Here is a 24,598-nt window from a genome sequence, read left to right on the forward strand (position 1 = left end):
TTCCTCATTTATCTATCCATCTTGTGCCCAACTGTGCATCCTGTGAAGGGAAACCTGCAACCATTTCTTTCTCTGTCCACTGACAACCTGCGCACCAAATTGTACTTCCTACCGCACACACCTATATTCACACACTCGTACCTTTATTACCTACCAATCCTTTGCCTGGCGCCACATCCTATGAAGGGTGGCCTGCAGACGTTCCTGTTCCTACTCATTAACGAATCATTGTTACTCGTGGGAGTATTTTGGTTGGCGTAGTAGACTAGGTACTTCCTCTTCATCAGTTATGATTGTCCATCTGACACCTTAGATCCCCTTATTATATATATATATATATATATATATATATATATATATATATATATATATATATATATATATATTGTTACGGAACAGAGAGAGATACTGAACACTTCAAGTGAGAATACTAAAATCACTACTGTCCCGCAAAGTTCCAGGTTCAAAACAAAAGACTTAGGTAAAATTACAAGTTAAAGTTTAATGCTCAAACTAACAACTAAACATTCAGGACTCATAAGGAAAATGTAATGGCAAAACAGGTTACATATATGGTTAACTGCAATAGCCTCTATTAACACGAATTTAGCAAGAACAAATTTATCTAAGTCAGCCCTGATAAATGAGAGAACCGGATAATGCTCAGTTAAAGGAAGATATAATATTATTACAGATACAAAATATTATTAATACTGGATGACATTAAGAGCTTTACATGAATCACAAAAACCTTACCAGGCCTACGAATTAACGACTTAGGCCATACAGTACAAGAAAAATGGTAATAACACTTATACTCAAATTATACAGCAGCTAGATGGTTGGAGACTTCCTGAGCACTCACAAAAATAATAATACACTATACAGGGGAGGACAGAGATGTGAACAAAATAAGGAGTAGATCTAAGTGGCAACTAATGCAGAGACTGAGCTCATTATATAGGGGCCGGCAGAGCTTGATTCAGCTTGCAAGAAGGACGCGCAAATGAGGGCACAGGGGAGGAAGAGTTGACAGTCCTGCTCTGAACGACAGAAAGAACGACTTTAAGGAGGAGAAGGGGGGAGTGAGGTAGAACACGCAAGCCTGGTCACTATGGAAGCCACGAGGCGAATCGTGATCAAACATGCAGCATACTGTACGTTAGAATTATACAAAGGATGATGAAATCATAGGCTATGTAACACCTCCCCACAAAGAAAAAGAAATTTACAAAGGAAATTTCTTATTACTCTAAATCAAGCTGTCTAAAGTCTAGATAACCAATCTGCAGTAACATTTTCTTTCCCTTTGACATGTTGTATGTCTAATGAATACTCCTGAAGAAGTAGACTCCATCTTGTCAATCTCTGATATTTATCTTTAAACTTACTAAGGAATTTCAGTGGGTTATGATCGGTATAAATGACTATGGGGTCAAAACCAGAACACAAATAAAATGAAAAATGCTGTAAACCCAAAATCAAGGCCAAAAGCTCTTTCTCAATAGTTGAGTAGTTCTTTTGAGGTGGAGTGAACTTCTTACTGTAATAAGATACAGGGTGTTCAATACCCTGATCATCCTCTTGCAGCAAAACAGCCCCAGCTCCTGTATCACTTGCGTCAACAGCCATCTTAAAAGGCTTAGCAAAATTTGGAGTAGCGAGCACTGGCTGACTTAATAGGATAGCTTTAAGTTTGCTGAAAGAGGATTCACAGTTATCGGTCCAGACAAATTTAACTCCCTTTTTCAGTAGGTCTGTAAGTGGTGATACAAGAATTGAAAAGTTAAGAACAAATCTCCTGTAATAACCTACCATTCCCAAAAATCTTTGTAGCTCTTTCCTACTTTTAGGTCTGGGAAGATCACTTATAACCCGAACCTTAGCTCCTGGTGGTGCAACGTGTCCATCACCAATTACGTACCCAAGGTACTGAACTTTAGCTTGACCAAACTCACACTTTGATAAATTAGCTACAAGATTAGCCCGAACCAAACGCTCAAGAAATTTACTGACATGGCATAGGTGATCTTTCCAGTTGTCACTGAAGATTAATACATCCTCAATATAAACAACACACCCTGCCAAACCCTCTGTTACAACATTCATGAGCTTCTGGAAAGTGGCTGGTGCATTCTTCATACCATATGGCATTGCAGAACATGCAAAAGTCTTTCCTAGTGTTACAAAACATGAGATCTCCCTAGCACGTTCAGTCATAGGTACTTGCCAGTATCCCTTTAACAAATCAAACTTACTTATGTACCTAGCCTTTCCGATCTTGTCTATGCAATCTTCCACGCGAGGGAAAGGGTAAGTGTCTGTTTTGCTTATCTGATTTACACGTCTGTAGTCGATGCAAAGCCGCTGTGACCCCCTGGCTTAGGGACTAGAGTGACAGAACTCCACTCGCTCTGACAGGGCTCAATCATCTTGTGGTCCAACAGGTAGCCAAGTTCCTTCTGCATGAGAGGAACTTTCACTAGGTTCACACGGTAAGGAGGCAGTTTAATTGGCTTTGCGTCTCCAACATCGACATCATGCATCAACACAGTGGTTCTTCCTGGAGTGGCACGGAACACTTGCAGGTACTCCTGCAGTAATGCCGAAAACTCCTGCCTTTCCTCGGGAGCTAGATGAGAAAGCTTAGTCTGGAGATCATTCATGATATCAGGATTCTTCCCCAAACTATCACTCAGGCTCATACTGCATGGGAGAATTTCACTTGCAGACTCGGGTGGAACAGCTACAGTGCAGACTGGGTTATTTTCGTCCCGCCTGTGATATAACTTTAGCATGTTGATGTGACAAAGTTGCTTGTTCTTTCTATGATCTGGTGTGGCGATGACATAGTTGATATCACTGAGTTTCTTCTCTACGAAATAAGGACCACTAAACTTGGCTTGAAGAGGTTGCCCATGCACCAGTAGCAGAATCAAAACCTGATCTCCTGGCTGAAAGTGGCGTAACCTGGACTTCTTATCATACCAAGTCTTCATCTTCTCCTGAGCAGCTCCTAAATTCTCTCTCGCCAGCTGTAAAGCAGTGGACAGCCGTTCTTTGAACTTCATCACATACTCCAGCAGGTTGACATCATCTTCCTCCGACAGCCAGCATTCCTTGAGTAGCTTAAGGGGTCTTCTTACTTCATGACCAAACAGTAGTTCAAAGGGTGAGAAGCCCAGTGATTCATTTGGAGATTCTCTTGCGGCAAATACAACAAATGGAAGACCTTTATCCCAGTCTTTCTGATGTTCCAAACAATATTTCCTGAGCATCGATTTGAGTGTTTGATGATATCTCTCCAACGCTCCTTGGGTCTGGGGATGGTAAGCTGAAGACGTGATCTGGATGATGCCTAACTCTTTCAGAGACTGCTTGAAAACATTTGACATGAAATTACTTCCTCGGTCTGACTGTACCTCCTTGGGCAGACCAAACTTGGTGAAGAACCCTAGCATTTCTTAACCACGTTCTTTGCTGAGGTATTTCTAAGTGGAATGGCTTCAGGATAACGAGTAGCCATATCAATCAGGGTCAACACATAAGAAAATCCTGAAGAAGTCTTAGGAAGAAGGCCCACAATATCCACCAACACACGGGTGAATGGCGCCTCGAAAGGAGGAATGAGAACTAGAGGTGCAACCTTTTCGGTCTGATTACACTTCCCCACAACTTGACAGGTGTGACAAGACTTACGATACCAGGAAACATCTCTGAAGATACCTGGCCAGTAGAAGTTTTTCAAAATGCGTGCCACAGTCTTCCTCACTCCAAGGTGTCCTGCCAAACTGGAATCATGAGCCACTCTAATGATATCCTGCCTACAAACACGAGGGATGACAACTTGATGTAAAACCTCCCATTCACAGTCGGCTGATGCTGTTGGGGGTCTCCACTTTCTCATAAGTACTCCTGACTTTATATAATAACAAGTAGAAGCACCAGCTGACTCTTCCTCACTGCAAGCAGAGTTAGCTAGACCTTTCAACTCAGGGTCAGCAACCTGCAACTCAACCAACTCTTGACGAGACAAATCATCAACATTACGGGGTACTGCCTCATCTGGTGAGTGGTCCAAATTAGCAAGAAAAGTGTCAGCTAGGATAACATCATCATCATCATTATCCTCTAAGTCACCAGTAACTTTAGACTTAGCCTAGTGACAGCACATGCAGAGAACACATCAGGAACATCACAATCCTGGGTCGCAGCCACCGGCTCACTAGACAACTGAGGAGCTGGACACACGTGACTTCCACCAATATCATTTCCAAGTAAGAAAGTTACACCTGACATTGGGAGTGTCTCAACCAACCCAACCATAACGGAACCATTAACAAAACCAGACTCTAAATTCACTCTGCACAGAGGGACAGAGAAGTAATTATTCCCTACACCTTGTAAGATTACAGTTTCATCAGAGGAATTAACATTAGAGCCTAGAACACTGGTCAGCATAAAGGATTGGCAAGCACCTGTATCACGATATATTTTAACTGATTATCCTGTTATTAGTGTCCAGAGGACTGACAAAACCATCAGGCAGGAAATTAGCACATGAACTCTTGAGAGTGCCACCCACATTATTGCTCAAAAGAGGAGCTTCATCATGAGAATTTAATTTATCCCTCAAAGCAGGTTCAGTTAACTCGGTTAAAAAATTCTGGGAACTCTCAAGGGTGGACACTAGACCAGTTGACTGAATATTTAAAGACTTCTTTTTATTCACATCACGCTGTCTCCTGAAACATTTCTCCGTAGTATGACCAAGCTTACTACAATAAGTACATTTACTTTTCTGAAATCTAGAGTTGGAGCTGGTATTTACTTCCTGAGAAACATCATCTTTAGTCTCTTTCCTGTTACCTGTACTCTGAGTAGAGGCAACGTACTTATTCTCAGCTTTCCTTTTTTCTCTAGAATATCTCTTGTGAGTGAGAACATATTCATCAGCTAAAACTGCAGCATCAGACAAATTATCTATTCTTTTCTCATCAAGATATAGGCTTACATCTTTATTAATACACCTTTTGAAGTCCTCCAGCAAAATCATCTGCTTAAATTTATCAAAGTCAGAATTTACATTCTTAGAATTTAACCACTGCTCTAACAGATCTTCTTTGATTTTTGCATACTCAACATGGGATTGCTTATCTTGCTTATAAGTTGTCTTAAATTTTACTCTATAGGCTTCAGGAACACGCTCATAGGCCTTAAGAATCAAGCTCTTAACTACATCATAATTATCAGATTGATCCTGAGGCAAAGATGCATAAGTTACTTGAGCTTTACCGGTGAGAACAGTCTGAAGGAGTACTGGCCAATACTTTTTGGGCCAATTAAAACCTGTAGCTACCCTCTCAAACAACTGAAAATACATTGTTAAATCAGATTCATTAAAAGGAGGGACAAGTTTAACATTTTTAGCCACATCAAAATCATCAGAGCTAGATGATCCAGTTCCACCTTGTTCCATGCGATACTCATGGTCTGCCTGAATCCTAGCAAGTTCAATTTGTGCCTGAGCCTGTGCCTGTGCCTCCTGAATACGAGCCTGAGACTCAGCCTCCTTAGCACGAGCCTGAAACTCAGCCTCCTTAGCACGAGCCTGAAACTCAGCCTCCTTAGCACGAGCCTGAAACTCAGCCTTCTTAGCACGAGCCTCCTGCAGGGCTAGCTGTAACTTAGCTATTTCAATCTGCGTTTTGCTCATCTGGAGGAGTTACATTAAACAAGCTTTTATTAATCATGTCAACAATTTGATCTTTAGAATGATGAGAGCGAACAGCAATTCCCAATTGTTGAGCAACAAGCTTAAGTTCATTCTTTGTTCTGTTTTCTACATCACACACTGTTTGCACATTTGACAAAAAAATCTTTGGCTTCATCAAGAGAAGTAATAGTAGACATCATGAATAAATCACAGTCACAAAATATCAAGCAATATCCTTATGATAATATCCTGAATATCCTGATAAGAGGTCGCCAATTTTATGTTGCGGAACAGAGAGAGATACTGAACACTTCAAGTGAGAATACTAAAATCACTACTGTCCCGCAAAGTTCCAGGTTCAAAACAAAAGACTTAGGTAAAATTACAAGTTAAAGTTTAATGCTCAAACTAACAACTGAACATTCAGGACTCATAATGAAAATGTAATGGCAAAACAGGTTTCATATATGGTTAACTGCAATAGCCTCTATTAACACGAATTTAGCAAGAACAAATTTATCTAAGTCAGCCCTGATAAATGTGAGAACCGGATAATGCTCAGTTAAAGAAAGATATATTTTTACAGATATAAAATATTACTAATACTGGATGACATTAAAAACTTTGCATGAATCACAAAAACCTTACCAGGCCTACGAATTAACGCCTTAGGCCATACAGTACAAGAAAAATGGTAATAACACTTATACTGAAATTATACAGCAACTATGATGGTTGGAGACTTCCTGAGCACTCACAAAAATAATAATACACTATACAGGGGAGGACAGAGATGTGAACAAAATGAGGAGTAGATCTAAGTGGCAACTAATGCAGAGACTGAGCTCATTCTATAGGGGCCGGCAGAGCTTGATTCAACTTGCAAGAAGGACGCGCAAATGAGGGCACAGGGGAGGAAGAGTTGACAGTCCTGCTCTGAACAACAGAAAGAACGACTTACTCTACTATAAGGGGGAGAAGGGGGGAGTGAGGTAGAACACGCAAGCCTGGTCGCTATGGAAGCCACAAGGCGAATCGTGATCAAACATGCAGCATACTGTACGTTAGAATTATACAAAGGATGATGAAATCATAGGCTATGTAACAATATATATATATATATATATATATATATATATATATATATATATATATATATATATATATATATATATATATATATCATCCAATCCTACATTGTCCCATGAGGAGCGTAGGAGCCCGGGGTTAGGCAGTTGGTCTCGACATTTAAGATGATAGTGACCAGCCTCACTTATCCCTGAGTGGCATTACATGAGCAATCAACCCCAACCACCCCTTGGAGAAAACCTTCACCGGCTCAATCCGACTGGAGCGCAGTAATTACTCACTAAACCACCAGGTGCCACAATTTGGCTATATGATTACCACCCAGCGTAGTAAATGGTTTCCTGGTGTACAGGAAACCATTTGGCTTGTCACTCAGTGTAGAGTCACCCACAGGCAGAAGGAAAAGGAAAGAATGAAGGAAAGAAAGACAGAAGAGGGAGTGTAAAGTCACCCGTAGGCAGAAGGACAAGGAAAGAATGAAGGAAAGAACAGAAGAGGATGGAAGGAAGGAAGGATGGAAGAGAGGAAAGCGCAGACACCCGAAAGCAGCACTACATCGAGTGAGTGGATGGTGAGCGCCCCCACCCACATATATATTTATATATAAATATCTATCTATCTATCTATATATATATATATATATATATATATATATATATATATATATATATATATATATATATATATGTGTGTGTGTGTGTGTGTGTGTGTGTGTGTGTGTGTGTGTGTACACATCTGAATAATAACCTAGTTGGCATTAGGAACATCCAAGAGGTTGCTCAGGTGTGATGTGCAAAATAAATCTCTCATTATCATTATCATCATTATTTTATTGTTCCCTCAAAGGTGTACAAAGTACAAAGGAAAGCAAATAGCAACACACCTTATGGTCCTTTCGAGACTGCTTGTTACAGAGCAGACTATGACTACGAGATCTAATTCTACATGCTGGAAGATAAGGATAGTAAAATACGAAGTGTATTGTTGCTTCCGTTAGAAGGGTTTATATATCATAGGGCAGTCTTCCTATCGTAGTGGGGATAGTAACAGTCTCAATTAACCCCGTTAGTCCAATGATGTATTATTTATTCCATTCTTACTGCATCTGTCACTTTGTTCAGCTTTCCAGAGACCTTTTGTGGTGAGAGGATGAGAGAGAGTCTCCGGTAACCCCTTCCCGACCAGAGGTCTCTACCTAAGCTGAAGGAAGTCGTTTGGTGGTAGCAATAATATACTTTAAAAATACGTCACCGGAATGAAGTGATAAACTCCTTCAGTAAATTAAGATCTTATTTTGTTCTTCCCACCGCCAGGGCATTTAATTCAGCTTAGCCCACCCCTAGTGGCCAATGGGTTGGGTGGCCAAAATTCGTGTATTAACACATGCATTTTTCTTTCTTTTCTGTAGATGAAGGTGCAAGTACAAAAAACTGACGTCGAATCGAATCCTCTTATAATTCAGCCGCCTCAATATTAGAACAAGTAACCGATTATGTGTAAATATTTATTCCTTAAGGAGAGAATGTTGTATTTATCATATTCTTCCTGACATTTTATTTTCTTTGGAAGAACTCTCCAGTATTATTTAGGTTTGTGAGGCCTTTACCTATCACCACCAGTTCGAATAATCTATCATGAGTTAAATAAAGCCATCTTAGGCTCCCACGACAATTAATAAAAATACGTTTTCATGATGAAACTGGTTATCACATTAAAGTAATTTTTCGTTACGATTAAATTTAGGATGATACTGCAAAAAAAAAAAAAATATGCAGCTATACCAAATTTCATACGGTACAATGTATTCAGCCCAAACGCTTGATAAGTATACATAAAATAGTAAATCTTAGTGTGTTCTTGGCACTTGCCTAAAAGAAAATTTCATACAAAGCTTAGTATTAGGTTGTCAAAAAATACCTCTACAGGACTGATATTAGGCATCAGAGAAATTATCATTGTACTCAAAATCTAATGGTTCTTGCGTAAAGCACACACACACACACACACACACACACACACACACACACACACACATGCGACATACCTCCATAAGTCCATCTACGTATCGACAAAATTATTTGCACTAAACTACTTCCCTCAATCCACCGTCTGCCTCCCTATTTGTTCATTTGACAGCCGGCCCTATTGTTTCTTCTCTTTATGCTGTTATTTGCTTTCTTGTCCTCATATCTGGGCAATTGTATCCAGCCCTCACAGTCACTCTTTTAATGGCTGTTGATCAATCTTTCTCGAATGCCATAATGTCTAGGGAGCTGCTGTCAGTGTTTTAACCGGTTCATTTCAATGACGCCTTTTATATTCTACTGTGGCTGTCACCAGACACCATCTTTAGGTGAGATAGAGGATTTGCAACATGATGGTTATGATGATGATGATGATGATGATGATGATGATGATGATGGTACTAGACGATATTATTCAGTTTATGAGAGTCCTTAGTAGTGAAGGCATATGTGCAAGTAACTCTCTAACCTTCAAGTCCAAACAGTCTCTCGTAAGCTAAAGAAAAGCTTCCGAAGTCAGCAAATATACATAAAAACGTAAGCTAGTGTGTTCTCTTGTAACTCATCCCAGAACTGCTCCTCCCCCGTGTCTGCCTCACACCACCTCAACCAAGAGACTCTCTAATAGGGAGAGATGGCACAACTTCTTCCTTTGTAAACACTCATTATTGTTGTGGTTTATGTGACTGGTTTATCCCATCCGTTACTATACTCTTTTTACCTTCAATATGGATCACATTTTCATCCTTTTGTAGATTATATTGCGTACACTAATGGCAGAAAAAGATAATATTACTGTTCTATATCCTTTCCACAGCACTTCTTCGTGACTAGCATCAAACACTAGTGTTAAGTTGTTGCTACAACTCAGAAATGACATTTCGACCAAGACAGAGTAAAAGGAGTATAGGACATCCATGCACTTCAGGCCAGCCATATGTGTGTGTGTGTGTGTGTGTGTGTGTGTGTGTGTGTGTGTGTGTGTGTGTTAAACTTTCTTTTTAGATGCGCTTCCCATATCCTATGCAGGTAAATTCGCTCCCCCTCCTGCCTAATGTAAAGGCGAGGACGTTTGTAAGAAGATGCTAATTCTACCCCAGGATGCATTATGGGACAAGTACTAAGTGGTGTAGCAATTAGTGTTGTACCTCTAAATCGCTATTGTGAGGGACGCAGATGAGATTGATGCAATTCTTTTTTTTTTTTTTTTTTTTTTTTTTACGGATCAAGTTAAAGTGCTCCATGTATATTAAGTTTTGAAAAGTTCTATCCAGTTCGGTCCCTTTCTTGCTTAAATACCCCCCACACACCTTCTCAATTTCGTCTTTTTCAGTACAACCACTTCTTACTTCTCTTGCTTTCGTTCCTTACCACTTGGTTTGTAACACTTCGTCCGATATCACATCGTCCCCTTAAACTTCGTTTTGAGATAATGAAAGCTAAAAGTCGAATCAACAACGAGTATAGGACCACAATGAGTGGGATGGGGATGGGGGAAGGAGAGTGAGGAAATTATATGGAATGAGGGGTAATGGGACAAGGAAGGGAGAAGGTGAACAGGATGGGGGTTAGAGGGGGAGAGGGAGTGAGAAAGAAGGGTACACTGAAGGTGGTCAGTAGATGTCATCATGTCACAAGACACCACCAAGGAATATTATACCCCTGGCCTGCAGTCGATGACGCTAAGGTAAAAACATAATGGAAATAGTGATATCTGTAGCAAAAGAAAGAGAACTTTGTACAAAACGATTATAATTCTGTGTGGCTACAGGAAAAAATATTTAAATCTTTATGCAAATCTCTCTCTCTCTCTCTCTCCCTCTCACACACACACACACACACACACACACACACACATATATATATATATATATATATATATATATATATATATATATATATATATATATATACGTTTCTAATTTTTGGAGATGTTTCTAGGGTTGGTTTCCAGTAAAATTTGCCTATCATCAAACTTCCAATTTTCAAATGTTACGGAGCTACAGTTAATGGATGACGTTATGGGTAGGATTACGATGAAGATCTTTTTCGCCCTAAGTTCATCAGTGACTGTAGTTCCGTAACGTGTGAGAATTGGAACGTGTGTGTGTGTGTGTGTGTGTGTGTGTGTGTGTGTGTGTGTGTGTGTGTGTGTGTGTGTATCTTTAATACATTCTAGACTGTACCGTAATTGTGAACGTGCTGTCAAGCTGCAGTGATTCCTCTAACTCAGTACCCGGGTAATGTATACCCGACAAGAAGGTAATACTCACGATTCTAATTGAAGGCTTAACAGTCTGATGTATTTTGGGGAGTTTATGATTTCCTATCTCCAGACGATTATCTTTACTTTATGAGAAATTTATCAATCTGAAGGCTTTAGCAATAGCCTTCATTAAACCTGTTATCTACTAAAGGGCTCTCCAGATTTATTTAATTTGCTTATTGGTGTCAAGAAGAATAGAAATAAAAATAAAAGATCGTAATCGGAAAGAATGTATTAAAACCAAACAGGCTCTTTGAGAATCGTACCCCACACCAACAAAGCCGCGTCCAGCACTGGGGTATGCAAATCTGGCCCTCGTAAAGCGTCATTACCCCGGCCCAACCCACGTCACGGGGATCACTGTCATTACGATGGTGTTAATGGCTGGCGTAGTGGATCCGGCACTGATTATGGCTGGATAGGGCACAGGAGGTTACGGTAGGTTGGGATGGGTCAGGTTAGATTCGACTCTCTCTCTCTCTCTCTCTCTCTCTTTCTCTCTCTCTCTCTCTCTCTCTCTCTCTCTCTCTCTCTCTCTCTCTCTCTCTCTCTCTCTCTCTCTCTCTCTCTCTCTCTCTCTCTCTCACACACACACACACACACACACACACACACACACACACACACACACACATTTTTTCCTAAGAGTCTTTTTCCCACACTTGTATTCCCCTCACTTCCTGAACTGTCATCTCTTCCTCCCATAATCCTTTTTATAAAATTTTTCTCCGTGCCTCCTCTCTCATCCTTCCCTTATCTAATTTATCCTTTCTCATTCCACTTCCTTCCTACTCTTTGTCTTCCTTAATTCTTGCTTTCTTCTTCCTCCCTCCCTCTTCCTTCGCTTCCTTTTATCTTCCTTCCCTTCTTCCTCTCTTCCCTCCCTTCCCTCACTCTTATCTGCCTTTCTTCTGTCTTTCCTCCTCCTTCCCTTTTCTCGTTTCCGTCGTCTTCCTTCCTCTCTCCCTTTCTCCTTTATTCAATTATCCTTTCTTCCATCCTTATCCTTCTCACGTCACATTTCTTCCTTCTCATCTCTCTCCCTTCCTCATCTTTGTTGGTTCATTCTTTCTCCCTCCTGCTTCTATCATTTACTTTTCTCTTCCCTCCTTTCCCTCTTTCCTCACTTCCTTGTCTCCTTCCTTCACACTCTCTTCAATAATTTCTGTCTTCTTTCTTTCTCTCTCCTTTATTCCATCATTCAATTCTCATTTCTTCCTTCCTCCAATTTTTCGTCATCACTCCCTTTTCATTATCTTTTGCATCCTCCTTCAACTTTCTTTTCCTCGTTCGCCTCTTGCCCCACCTCTCCTTCCTTATTCCTTCCCTCCCTCCTGGACAATGTGCATCTTCGCCTCGCCGCCACCACTTCCTGGCTGCTTCTCGCTGCTGTTACTATCTGTCTATTGCTAGATGCCTCAATCCCGTAAAGTGTGGCCACAAACAAATAGCCTCCATGTCGCCGTATCCAACGTCATTTCACCGCCTTGCTCCCATCACCCACCCACGTATTGTAGCGGTCCTCTATTTTAGTGTATTCCTATACTGAGTGGCAAGCCAAATGATTTCCTGTAAACCAGGAAATCATTTACAACGCTGGGTGGTAACCTTAGAACCAACCAAGTGGGTTGCCGGAGGATTATTGCCCCTCCCCGGAAAACAACTAACTAAAAATGCGAACAAGAAGCCTTCTGTTACCACTTAGGATTATTATCTTTGTCTCCCGCACCCTTGATCACCACCGCCACATCCGGGAAGCGCGATTACACTCTCAGATAATTATAACCCACCTAATGCTGCTGTAGCTGCAGCACTCCACGCACAGCCACGATAATACAAGTACCAGCGAATTTTTACCCTTGTTTGTGGCTTCCAAGTCGGTTGGACTTTGGCTATTATGTCCGTCCCCGTGGTCTGGTCCATCACCCATGTGTCAGATGGTTCCAAACCCTCTCATATATATGCCGCCAGCCCCAGACCATCTTTACATCATGCCAGGCGTTTGCATTTAGTTTGGGCAGACTTAAGAGGCTGAATCGGTTAAATAACAAGCAGTTTGATACCTACGTGTAATATGTAAAATAAATCGCTAAGGAGGAGGTGCAACGAAATCTCCCATCCCATGTAGAATACGGCCAATATCTCAATAAGGAACCGGCATCCATACGTCAGTGACACGGGTAATTCATAGGATAAAGCAATAACCGCACACGCTGTCTTGGCAATGCATGAGTGAGACACAAATCACGTGGGTGTTTTCTGATACACTTCCCAGTAACACAAGTGTTTTTATATTCGGTGTAACGTTTTGCTGAGCGTAGAATTTTTGCCGTTAACCCCCTTGGTATGTGACGTCATCTATTATATAAGAGCACAAAGTGTGTGTGTGTGTGTGTGTGTGTGTGTGTGTGTGTGTGTGTGTGTGTGTGTGTGTGTGTGTGTGTCTTGGTTGTTCAGTAATTTTTACTTAGGAAAACGAAATTTTGCCCAGTGGCAGACCTGCACTCGGACTTGGTTCCCCCCCCCCCTCCCAGAGACCAAGTCTCCCTGGAGGGGCAACGCTGGGTGTACCTGCTATTTCTTTTAATTATGCTAGCTGCTTCCAGACAATTTTATGTAGCCTGAGAGACTACGTAATAAGGAGTCGCAAAATGTATAATTCATTTACCCCTTTATTAACACAGGGCTCTACAAAATTGCATAAAATATTCTGGTACCATGAATATATTGTAATGGTCGGCTTGCACACGCCAGGCATGGACGGGCAATTCTACATTACACGGTCAGGCCGTGTTTTACGTGTCTTGAAGTGCAACAGATCCGTGAGAATGAGGAACATTACAGTACTATCACTTAACAGTGACCCACCCAACTTGATACTTCACGCACGGGAAGAGGTGTGGAAGGCTTTTAGTTTGTCAGATTAAATGTGCATAATTATATAATAGTAGCAAAATAAACAAAGAAAGAAAGTCAGCTGTTTATGAGGTTAAATCCTATTCTGAGAGATGTCTGATTTCGATGTGGAACAACTGTAGGTATTTTTATCTTAGTCTGGCCTAGATTTTCGTCCTATTACAGCATGTTTCGCATATTTCAGTTAACAGAAAAAGACAGTACTTCGGCTTTGCACGCTTTTCATAGCATATCTTCATGCCTGGCATCATATTTTAATGTATAATGACAATTCAGCACTGAAGATGGGGAGATGCTAAGACTAGGTCAAGTTAAACGGGTTTGATCTCACCGCAGAATGTTGAGGAAAATATTTACTCCTTCGGCTTTTTGTTTACTGAGGGCAACTTTTTATTGCATTGTACTTTTTACTACCATTCTTCGATTTTCTGTAACACATATGAGACTTTTTTCTGCAAAAAGGTTGCATCCAATTCGTGTTCACCGATTTTTAAACAATGACGCCTATATTTTATTATTCCAGCAGCCAGGCGATTATATTAATCTTAGGAGAGCTTTATCATATTAAGGTAATAGGACAAAGAATGAATATAAAGAGTGGTTTGTGTTAAGTACCTTCAGTGTGATGATGTATTTTTGTGCTTTATTATTGCTATCATCCTGGCGATTTCATTCACCTTAGGACAGACCTCAAATGGTGTAGGGTTTAGTGGAGGGTCTATTCACTCCTTCAGATCGAAAAGTCTCTCCAAAGGTAAGTACAATAGTAGAAATAATAGAATACAGAACATGTCACCGGAGTCCAGTAGGCTATATAAGAATATTGGGTCTGTGGTTAATGTTCTGAGTAACAAGTGACTGCGAATGGATGTGATGGCTTGAGTGCTGAATTGTTGGTGTTGTTACTGTGGCTTTAGGTTCAGCTGAAGCGTTAATTCAGTGGGCTGCAGGCAAAAGCTGCCCTTCTCCTGCACCCCTCCTTCATTGTTTGCGGGGATGGGAAGGGAGTTAAGGGACGTATGTATGGCCGGGCATTGGAGTCGCTCAGTTCTATCGGTGACACCACATGACGACCAGTGATGAGTGATTGTACTGTCCAATTCAGAGGGCATTCAATCTAGCATTGGAGAAACTGTCTCCTGACTGCGAAAAAAAAAAAAAAAAACTCGCATATCCCACTGATTAATAAAGCTATATTAGTCAGGAGCAAACATACTTGGCAAATTTGGGGATTTTGAAGAATGCATAAAAAAAAAAGAAAAAAAAAATCCTGGAAAATAGTAGCCTGAACCGGCTCTGCGTGATACCAGTTCAGCTCTCCCCATAAACCACTATGATGATGATGATGATGATGATGATGATGATGATGATGATGTGGGTGCAGCAGTAAACTGGGGAAAGTTTAAGTTTCTTTACCGGGAGTAAGTGAATCTACATATCACTTACTTCCGGTAAGTGTTGTGTACAGTAGATCGAAGGATGGATTTAATGAGTCTGACTGTGAACATAAGCTAATTTGTCCGTATCCTACGGCCCAGGACTCCTATTTCATGTGCAACTGCCACGCGCTTCCACAAGCAAGCTCTGCATACAATATCGTCACCACTGCGTGCTTTAATTGCCCTTTCCTCAAAGTCTTGGGTTCTTTCGTTCTTGCATTAAAAAAGAATCCAGTTCAGTCAACAACAACATGGTAAGCTACTCCGTCATTACCAGTACAACCCACCTCTTCTCATATTACCAGCATGCTTAACCATCATCATCACAAGCATCATTACCACTATCGCCATACACCACGTCCTTTATCAACACCTCCCCACCCAGTCTTCATTATTAATACCACCAACGTACCCCACCATTATCATTATCACCACAATGTACCTCCACTGTCAATACCTCCAGCGTCAGCCATCATCATCATCGCCTCCACATTACTCCATCTTTACTGCTACCACCACACACTACCATAACTATCTTCTCAGCACCCCCACACTCAGCCTTTATCATCAGCACCATAGTTTCCAATCATTTTCAAGCCTGTCAGCCATCATCTCCATCATAAATGAAATTACTCTCAACAACTTCTATCACTGGTGGGAGATGATGGTGACCATCATCCACTCATTTGATGTAGTGGTGCCTATTTCTTCCTCTTCCTTTATCATTCATTTTCTGTGTCTGTCTTCTTCTCTTTCTATTTCTCCCGTCTAATTGTCATTTTTTATTACTCTTCTTTCCTTTCTAGTTGGCTTTACACTGATTGAAAAGCCAAATGGTTTCCTGTAAGCCAGGAAACCATTTACAGCGCTGGGTGGTAACCATGTAACCAACTCATTCGTGTTCCCTACATGTCAACAATTGGGTTGGTGGAGAGTTAGTGTCCCTCCCCGTAAAACTACCAACTCAAAGACAAACAGCCACCCCTTACGGGATTGTGAGGTCTGGCCATAGATATATAGAACTTCTACCAAGTTCCACCACAACCACCAGCACCGCAGCCTCCCACCAAACTGAAGCCTCATCACAACGAACTGCAGCATATCTATCATCTTTAATTTAAGAAATTTTCTCCGTTATGATATCTCCCACTTTAAAGTGACCATCTCCACAAATACCACCACAGTGTTGCACAATCACCATCATCTCTATCACAAGCAACACAATCCCCCACCAACCACTTCTATCATCATCAAATTTTTTATTCCCATGCTTTCTAAACACCATCATTCTCCTCACCACTTTTATAATTATTTTCGCCACCACCTCTGTTCCCCAACCGTTTGTAAAACAATGTTCCAGCCGCTACCTTATCCCCATTCTCCTATCACCACCACTTCCCATCATCATCACCATTCGCTTACCACCACCATTCCCTCCACTATTTCGTAACCCTACGCAGCCTCTGTCCTCCCCTCACCACCACCACCACAACCCAACGGCCTGGTACGGAAGTTATCAGTTAAGGGCGGAGACCGGGTTTTTGGAAGGGAGACATGGGGGGGGGGAGCATCGGTGAAGGAGGGAGTGACATCGTGGGGGAGGGGAAGGGATAGGGAAGCATAGAGTGGACGGGAGGGGGAAGCAACTACATGTGGGCTGGTTCATTAGGCCTACTTCCCTTCATCGCTTGCAACTTACTTCTTGTACACTGAGCATTATTAAATTTGGAAATTCCTGTTGGGCACGACGTCCTGTGTTTTTCGTCAAATTAAGATAGGCTTTGACCTTTTGACCATACTTTTAAAACTGGGTACATGAAGATTTAAGCAAGCCATAATTTATGAGGATGAAAGTGATGGAACTGCATCCAACAGTAACACCTTCAGTACGGTGACGCACTTTTTATTTTATCCTTCACATATCCAGACGATTCTTTTAAAATTTGAATCTGTTGTAGTGATAGAGGTTAATGAAGGCAATATCAAATAACTCCGTGTCAGAGTCTATCCTAAGCTTAATAACACTGTCTGGAGATGACAAGAATAAACTAAAAATGACACAATTAGCACCAAGACAAACAGAGCTTTTTTTTTTTTTTTTGCCGTGTTCTTCAATAATATCTTTAAAAATGGAGTCTTTCCATACCCTTCGCTGTCTCAAGAAGGATTTTCTCCCCTTTGGAAGAAGCTGTCTAACGGTAATCAGAATGAAATAATAAGATATCCCTGTCGTCTTGTAGGAATTAACAGCAAAATTTTGTGACCCTGGAAATCGTAAGGACAACTGCTGTACCTTGGGATGATTTGGTCGTGTGGAGAGAATGGAAGATGAAAATTATATTGACTGGGAAAGTGTACGTCAGTGAGGTAGAGGGGGAAAGCGGAGGGGAGGCCGAGGATGAGATGGAGGTGTGAGATGGAGAGGTATATGAATGAGGGTGGTCTGAATAGGAGAGAGGTCAACCTGATGGAGGAGGATAGGTGGACATAATGGCGATTAGTTTGTGTTTACTCCTCTTGGATTAAGCTGACTGAGTATAGATAGACAGATAGATACATGCATACACGGATAGACAGAGAGATACACAATAATAAAGATTGGCAGAATACTTTTATGAGATCTTCGCAGGCTTTTCCACCCTCTCTCAGTTACTTTTTCCAAGTTATCAATTATCTTTACATGCATTATTTGCGTTTCATTTCATCCGTGTGTCCTCCTTTTTTTTTTTTTTTTTTTTTTCATTGTCGTCAGGTTCGAATACTATTTCGTACCTCATCCTTACCAGTTTATTTCTACTTAAAGCCCGTTAATATTATCGTGTATGTTATTTATGCAATCTATATCAATATTAAAAAGCATTAATATTATACAGGAGTAGAGGAATGTGTAGCATGCTAGAAAGCCATCTAAGCTAACGAAAATACGGCTGTCTGTCCACACTCTGCGTTGGCTTGGCTAACCTTTACTCTCATCCTGCCTTATGTTTGCCCAGATTTTCGTCCTTTTCTAGTTTATTTCATGGGGCTTAATGGCGGAAAAAGACGACGACGCGGCCCTATAACCTTTTCCGCAGCGCTTTTCTGTGACTACCTTAGTATTCCAGTGCCAATCTACTGTTACAGCTCAGCGTTTATGATGGAGAAGAATTATTGGCCAAACTAAAGTGAAGAGTATTTTGCTAGATGGTTAATCCAGGGTGGCTGCCACAAAAATCATATTCACAACCCCAGTCATCTTTCATCTTCACTTCCTCATGCCAATCCAGGTTGTCCTCCCTCATGTGCTCTTCCACCCTATCTTTCCATCTCATTCTTGGCCATCATCTCTTCATTCATCCATCTGCTTCCCGTCTGTGCACTTTCATTGTCAATCTTTCCTGCTCAGAGCTTTCCATATCTGATTCTTCTACCTTCAGACGGTCTCATACGTGACTTCTTCAGCACGTGTAAAAATGTTCAGTTAATAAGTCATCATGTAGGGGGATAAAACTCTAATATCTGTTGAAGCTTATTTCACCTAGTTCTGTGGCAAAGTTAGTCTGACATAGTATTCTAGTGCTAATCTGCTTTTACAGTTCGTTATTCAAGACAGAGAGAAGACAATGTTAAGCCAAATTTAGGTAAAAAAAGTATATGCAATATAGCTGTGTTGGTGCAGCGATGGTGGAGTATTGTGGTGCGTGAGTAATAAGCCTCCTTGTCTTTGACGTCAGATGATCAGCTAAATACTCGTTGATTAGATGCCATTACTTACAGCGTCTCCCTTGCTCATGCTGCAGTATAATAATCATATCCCGTGCAACTTTATTTTTGCCTCTGTTCTTTCTTATGTCAGATATCCATTTATGTGTATTCAGTAGTATGTATGGAGGATAGAGGTGAATGAGAAGATCGAGGATCATATGGAGAGATGGGGTGAAAAGATATATGAGTGAAGAGTGTGCGAGCTTGAGAGAAGGCAGACAGATGACAGAGGAGAGAATGACATGACAGTGATTCGTTTGTGACCACTCCTTCCGGGATTAAGACGTTTAGCTTTAGATAGATAGACAGATAGATATATATATATATATGGAGATAGATAGGAAAATAGATAGATAGTTTGCTGTCGTTTATTCCCTCCGGTATCTGTTTCCATCTGTCAGAAAATAACCAATTCTTACAGAAATAGTGCAGCTCCTTCAGTCAACTTTGCACGCAGGGTCACCTTTCTACTCATATCGTCTCCGGTTATGAACCAACAATTGCTAATGTATCTATTGCATATTATTGGTAATTGTTATACTATAGATCGGAGTAAATGCCCTAGTAGTTGTGAGATGTATAACACAATCAGTTCATTTTTACATTCAAAAACTTTTCGAAATAAAGTACTTCCCCTATTCTGGTGATCAAGCTGGTGTCATAATCGATTTGTTTTTGTCTGGCATAGGTTAGCCACTCTCAAGCAGCGTACCCAATAGTGGATATATGGCATTCGGTGAGCCGTACGTAGGAGGCAGGAATGCGTCTCTGTCGTTTCGAGTCGAGTAAAATCAGCCCTCCAGTCCGTGTACACTTGGCCGTAGACTAAAGTAAAAAGGGCTAGAGATCTTTGTAAGGTTAATACCAGTGACATATAGTACAGACACTTTATAATCAGGGTTCGCTTGCTTCGTTGACCAATAGACGGGCTGGGATGATGGGTGTATTGAACAGTTGAATGGAAGATAGTGTGGTGCGGTGTATACGGTAGTGCAGAATGGTTTGCTGCGTGATGCAGGTTGGTGTGTGTGTGTGTGTGTGTGTGTGTGTGTGTGTGTGTGTGTGTGTGTGTGTGTGTGTGTGAGAGAGAGAGAGAGAGAGAGAGAGAGAGAGAGAGAGAGAAGTGTTAAAGCATGGACGAATGGCAGGAGGCAAAGCGAAGTTGATGAGGAGAGGTAGCTACAAAGAAATGAAAAGGAAACTATATCAGGAAAAAAAAAAATCATCACTGAGAAAATTAATGTTCTTCGGTTAGAACGCCCCAGTCACAGTAGCGGCCTTGCTTATGTTCGATCTCGAAGAGGCAGCTGGAGGTGTTTCAGTCATGTAGTCCTGTCATGCGAAGTATAGAACGCTGGTCATCTACCCTTCAGTGTACTGAGATTATGGTAGCCTAGCCTCGGGTCCCTACACCTCGAAGGAAGCAATATGGGACTGGCTGTTATCGTTACTGTTTAAACCAGACTTTGAAAATATAGTTACGATGCTAGTGATGTGGGAGAGTGTGGTATGTTATAACTGGAGCAGATAAAGTCTCACAAATACAAAAACACTACACGCATAGATAAAAAAGAAAAAATTACATCCCACAGGAAAGGCATTGCACATATGTTCCAGCAGACAGATTTATAGAAGATTCAAGCCATTTTATATCTCTTACTAGTTTCCAAAACGGTTAACTACTGTATTACCACAGATCGTTTTACTTTTCGTATTCGTTCACTTTAATATTCACTCTGATTTTATTGTGAAGTGTTTTATATGAGTAAGGACAAAAGTATATACCACCAATGGCACACCATAAGCTTAGAAGATTTTTAAAAAAGTGGTGCCAGGCACAACAGACCTCACCGACAGCAGTTATTGTATTGCTGAAAATCAGTGACCTTGAGTTGGACCGTTCAAGGTCACTTAAAGTCAAAGGTCATGGTACCAATTTAAAAGCCCATATGGGATTCCACCGTTTTCAGCTTATAACGCTATGGAAATCCGTAACATTGTGTTTGACCTTTGAAGGCCAAAGTTCATGATACCAAAAGAAAGGCCATATAGGACTTTCTATATGTTGATGATAGTAAATATCTTATTATTAACCGTTTTAAAATTATAGTCCCCTGAATATCCGTGACCTTGACTTTGACCTTTGAAGGTCACTTAAGGTCAAAGGTCATGGTACCAATTAAAACATATATGGAACTTCCTGTATGTTGATAATAATAAATATCTCTCTTCAACCAGTTCCGAGTTATAGCCCCCTGAATATCCGTGACCTTGAGTATGCACTTTCAAGGTCACTTAAGGTCAAAGGTCATGGTACCAATTAAAAGCCCACTTGAGACTTCCTAGACGTTGATAATTGTAAATATCAATCTGCAAACAGTTTCGAGCTATAGCCCCCTGAATATCCGTGACCTTGAGTTTGACCTTTCACGTTCACTCAAGGTCAAAGGTCTTGGTGCCAAATACCATGTGAGGTTTCCTATATCTTGATGGTGGTAAATATCTCTATCTTCAACCGGTTTCAAGTTATAGCCCTCTGAAAATCCTTGACATTTATTTTGACTTTTCAGGGTCGCTCGATTCCCTCCAGAATTTAAGCACTTCCTTTTGGAACCTGTGCCTACATATCCTGCACGTTTCATGTTATTTCATTCAGTCGTTTTTCCGTAATGATGCTAACAAACAAAGTAACCCCCCCCCCCAAAAAAAAAAAAAAAAAAAAAAAAAAACTCGCCGGACTCTGTCCCGGGCAAGGTAATAAAGACCCAAATAATTAGATACAATTTCCCATTACACTCACACCGCCTGTCAATTTCCGTTAATTATACTCGTAGCTTTGACCACTGTCTGGAATATTTAATTATAGATTACTAATTACAAGGAAGGACGGAAACGGCAAAGCAGAATTGAGACCCTATGTATATACACTCCTAAGCTGGGTGTAAGACTGATTTACATACATCTGTCCTCAGTCAAACAGCTGCCATACAATTCACATCCAAAGCTGAAAGAATATTAAAGTAAAAAATATGATCATACTAAATGACTCCCGGTAAGAACTGCAAGGGAACATTATATATATAAAAAAAGGAACTAATGATGGTTGAGATGCTCTATGAACATGATACTTGAAGTAATTATAGGTGAACATGTGGGGAGGGGAGGGCCACTTCCCCACACCGGCCATATGGTGGTGAGGGCAGGTGTGGTACCGCTACTACCTGAACCAAACCACCTGATTCCTCCGTAATCATGCACATAAACTCCTGGCCCGGGAATCTCGCCAGTTTGGAGGTTCCCTAGCGTCTTTCAATTTCTTTCTTTCTTTTACTTAGTTTCTTTACAGAGAATATAAGTTTTCTTTATGTCAGAACTGAAAACCGTATCTATATCAGAATGACAGAAATGACACGAAAGAAAGTACTGAGATGTAATCAGTAAACATAATCGTCATGAAAAGGACATGCTAGACTGCTAGCATGTCTTCAAAGCTCAGGAGAATTCAGTAGCCCATCTTGCATGACGGAAGGCCATATAACAGGTGAAGGCACAAAAGAGGTAGAAGCACCTTTACCTTAACGATTTACTCAGCTGATTTTCCCCCCTGTTATTGTACGATTCTTAAGCACTACAAGTTGCCGCAATAAATACATACATAGCCTCAAAGGAAACATACCGTGTAATATGTATAACAGATTGTTAAAAAGATTAAGAAGCCTTCTTTGCCACCTATAATACGGTCTGAAATTCTAAGGTGATTGTGCAGGGTGGTCTATATCTTACGCATCACACTTTTCCTGTGTTGTAGGGACGTTTTAGTCAACACGTAAAGCTTCTACCTCGCATTTATTTACGATCATTTATTATAAGTAATATTATAAAGCAGCCAAAATATCAGCGTCAGTCATCAGCAGGCCGAGCCTTTGCTGCAGCAAACAACAGTGACAATACAGAAGGGCACAATATACGGATCGTCCTGTATGCCTTCTTTTCCAAACTGCCCTCTTACGGTTTCTATCCTTCTATCTGTGCCTTTATCTGTAGCTTCCTTTCTGGTCGTTCTATAGCCGCTGTTGTAGACGGCCATCGTTCTTCTCCTAGATCTATCAACAGTGGTGTTCCTCAGGGCTTTGTCCTATTACCAACTCGCTTCCTTTTATTCATTAATGATCTTCTAAGCTGTACATCTAACCCTATCCACTCACATGCTGCTAATTCCACCCTTCACCTTTCCTTTCGTTTCCCGCAACATCCATTTCAGCAGTTATTTCAACAAACAAGGGATGAGGCTATGGCACACCTGATGTCTGACTTGGCTCGTATCTCTGACTGGGTAAAAATAATCTGGTTGTTTTTAATGCATCAAAGACTCAGTTTTTACATCTATCAACCCGACAAAATCTTTCACAGGAGTACCCACTAATGTTTAATAATATCCAGCTTAATCCAGCATCATCCTTGAACATGCTTGGGGTTTCATTCACTCAGGATTTATCTTGGAAAGATCATATTGCATCTCTTGTAAAATCTGCTTCCAAGAAATTAGGTGTGCTAAGCCGACTCCGTACCTTCTTTACCCCCGCACAGTTGTTGACTTTATACACGGGTTTTATTCGCACCTTTTTAGAGTACAACTCTCATGTGTGGGGAGGCTCCTCACATACAGCTTTTCTCAATAGGGTGGAGTCAAAGGCTTTTCGTCTCATTAACTCTCCACCTATTACCGGCTCCCTTCAATCTCTAGCTCTTCGCCGCTCTGTTACCTCTTTAACTCTTTTCTATCACTACCTTAATGGTCACTGTTCCTCTGAACTGTCTGCTTGCATCCCTCCACCTCTACCCGTCTAGCAACAAACTCTCATCCCTTTTCTATCCAACTCTCTATTGCAAGAGTTAACTGTTACTTCCAGTACTTCATTTACGCAACAGGTCAACTCTGAAACTGTCTCCCTCTGTCTGTATTTCCTACTTCCTATGATCTCCAGTCTTTCAAACGCAGCGTGTCCAGGCATCTCGAAATGAACGGATCTTGAATTTGGCTCTCTTTTTTATTGTTTTTATTTTTTTATTTTCTCGGAAGGAATTGTTGCTCGTAGCCTTTGGATCCTTCTTGTTCGCATAAAAAAAAACACACACGAAATACACTAAACTTCTTTTTTCCTTTTTTTTTCTTTTTTTTTTTTAAATGTATCCCACCATGAGGTCAAGCTGTCCAGTGTTAATCAGATGGCTCCACACACCTTCTCATGCACTACCTCAGAAGTAAGTCCCACCGTCCATACTGGGGAAGGCGGTGGCTCAATCGGTAGAAAGGTGGCCTGCAGTCCTACCGGACCCAGGTTCAACTCCCCGCTGGGGCAGGGAACAGTTTAAGGAGATGAATTTCATAAAATCAGACTTTACT

Source organism: Coenobita brevimanus, chromosome 13 (genome assembly GCF_032717465.1).
Source record: "Coenobita brevimanus isolate Jiangsu-jjx chromosome 13, ASM3271746v2, whole genome shotgun sequence".
Classification (NCBI taxonomy): Eukaryota; Metazoa; Arthropoda; class Malacostraca; order Decapoda; family Coenobitidae; genus Coenobita; species Coenobita brevimanus.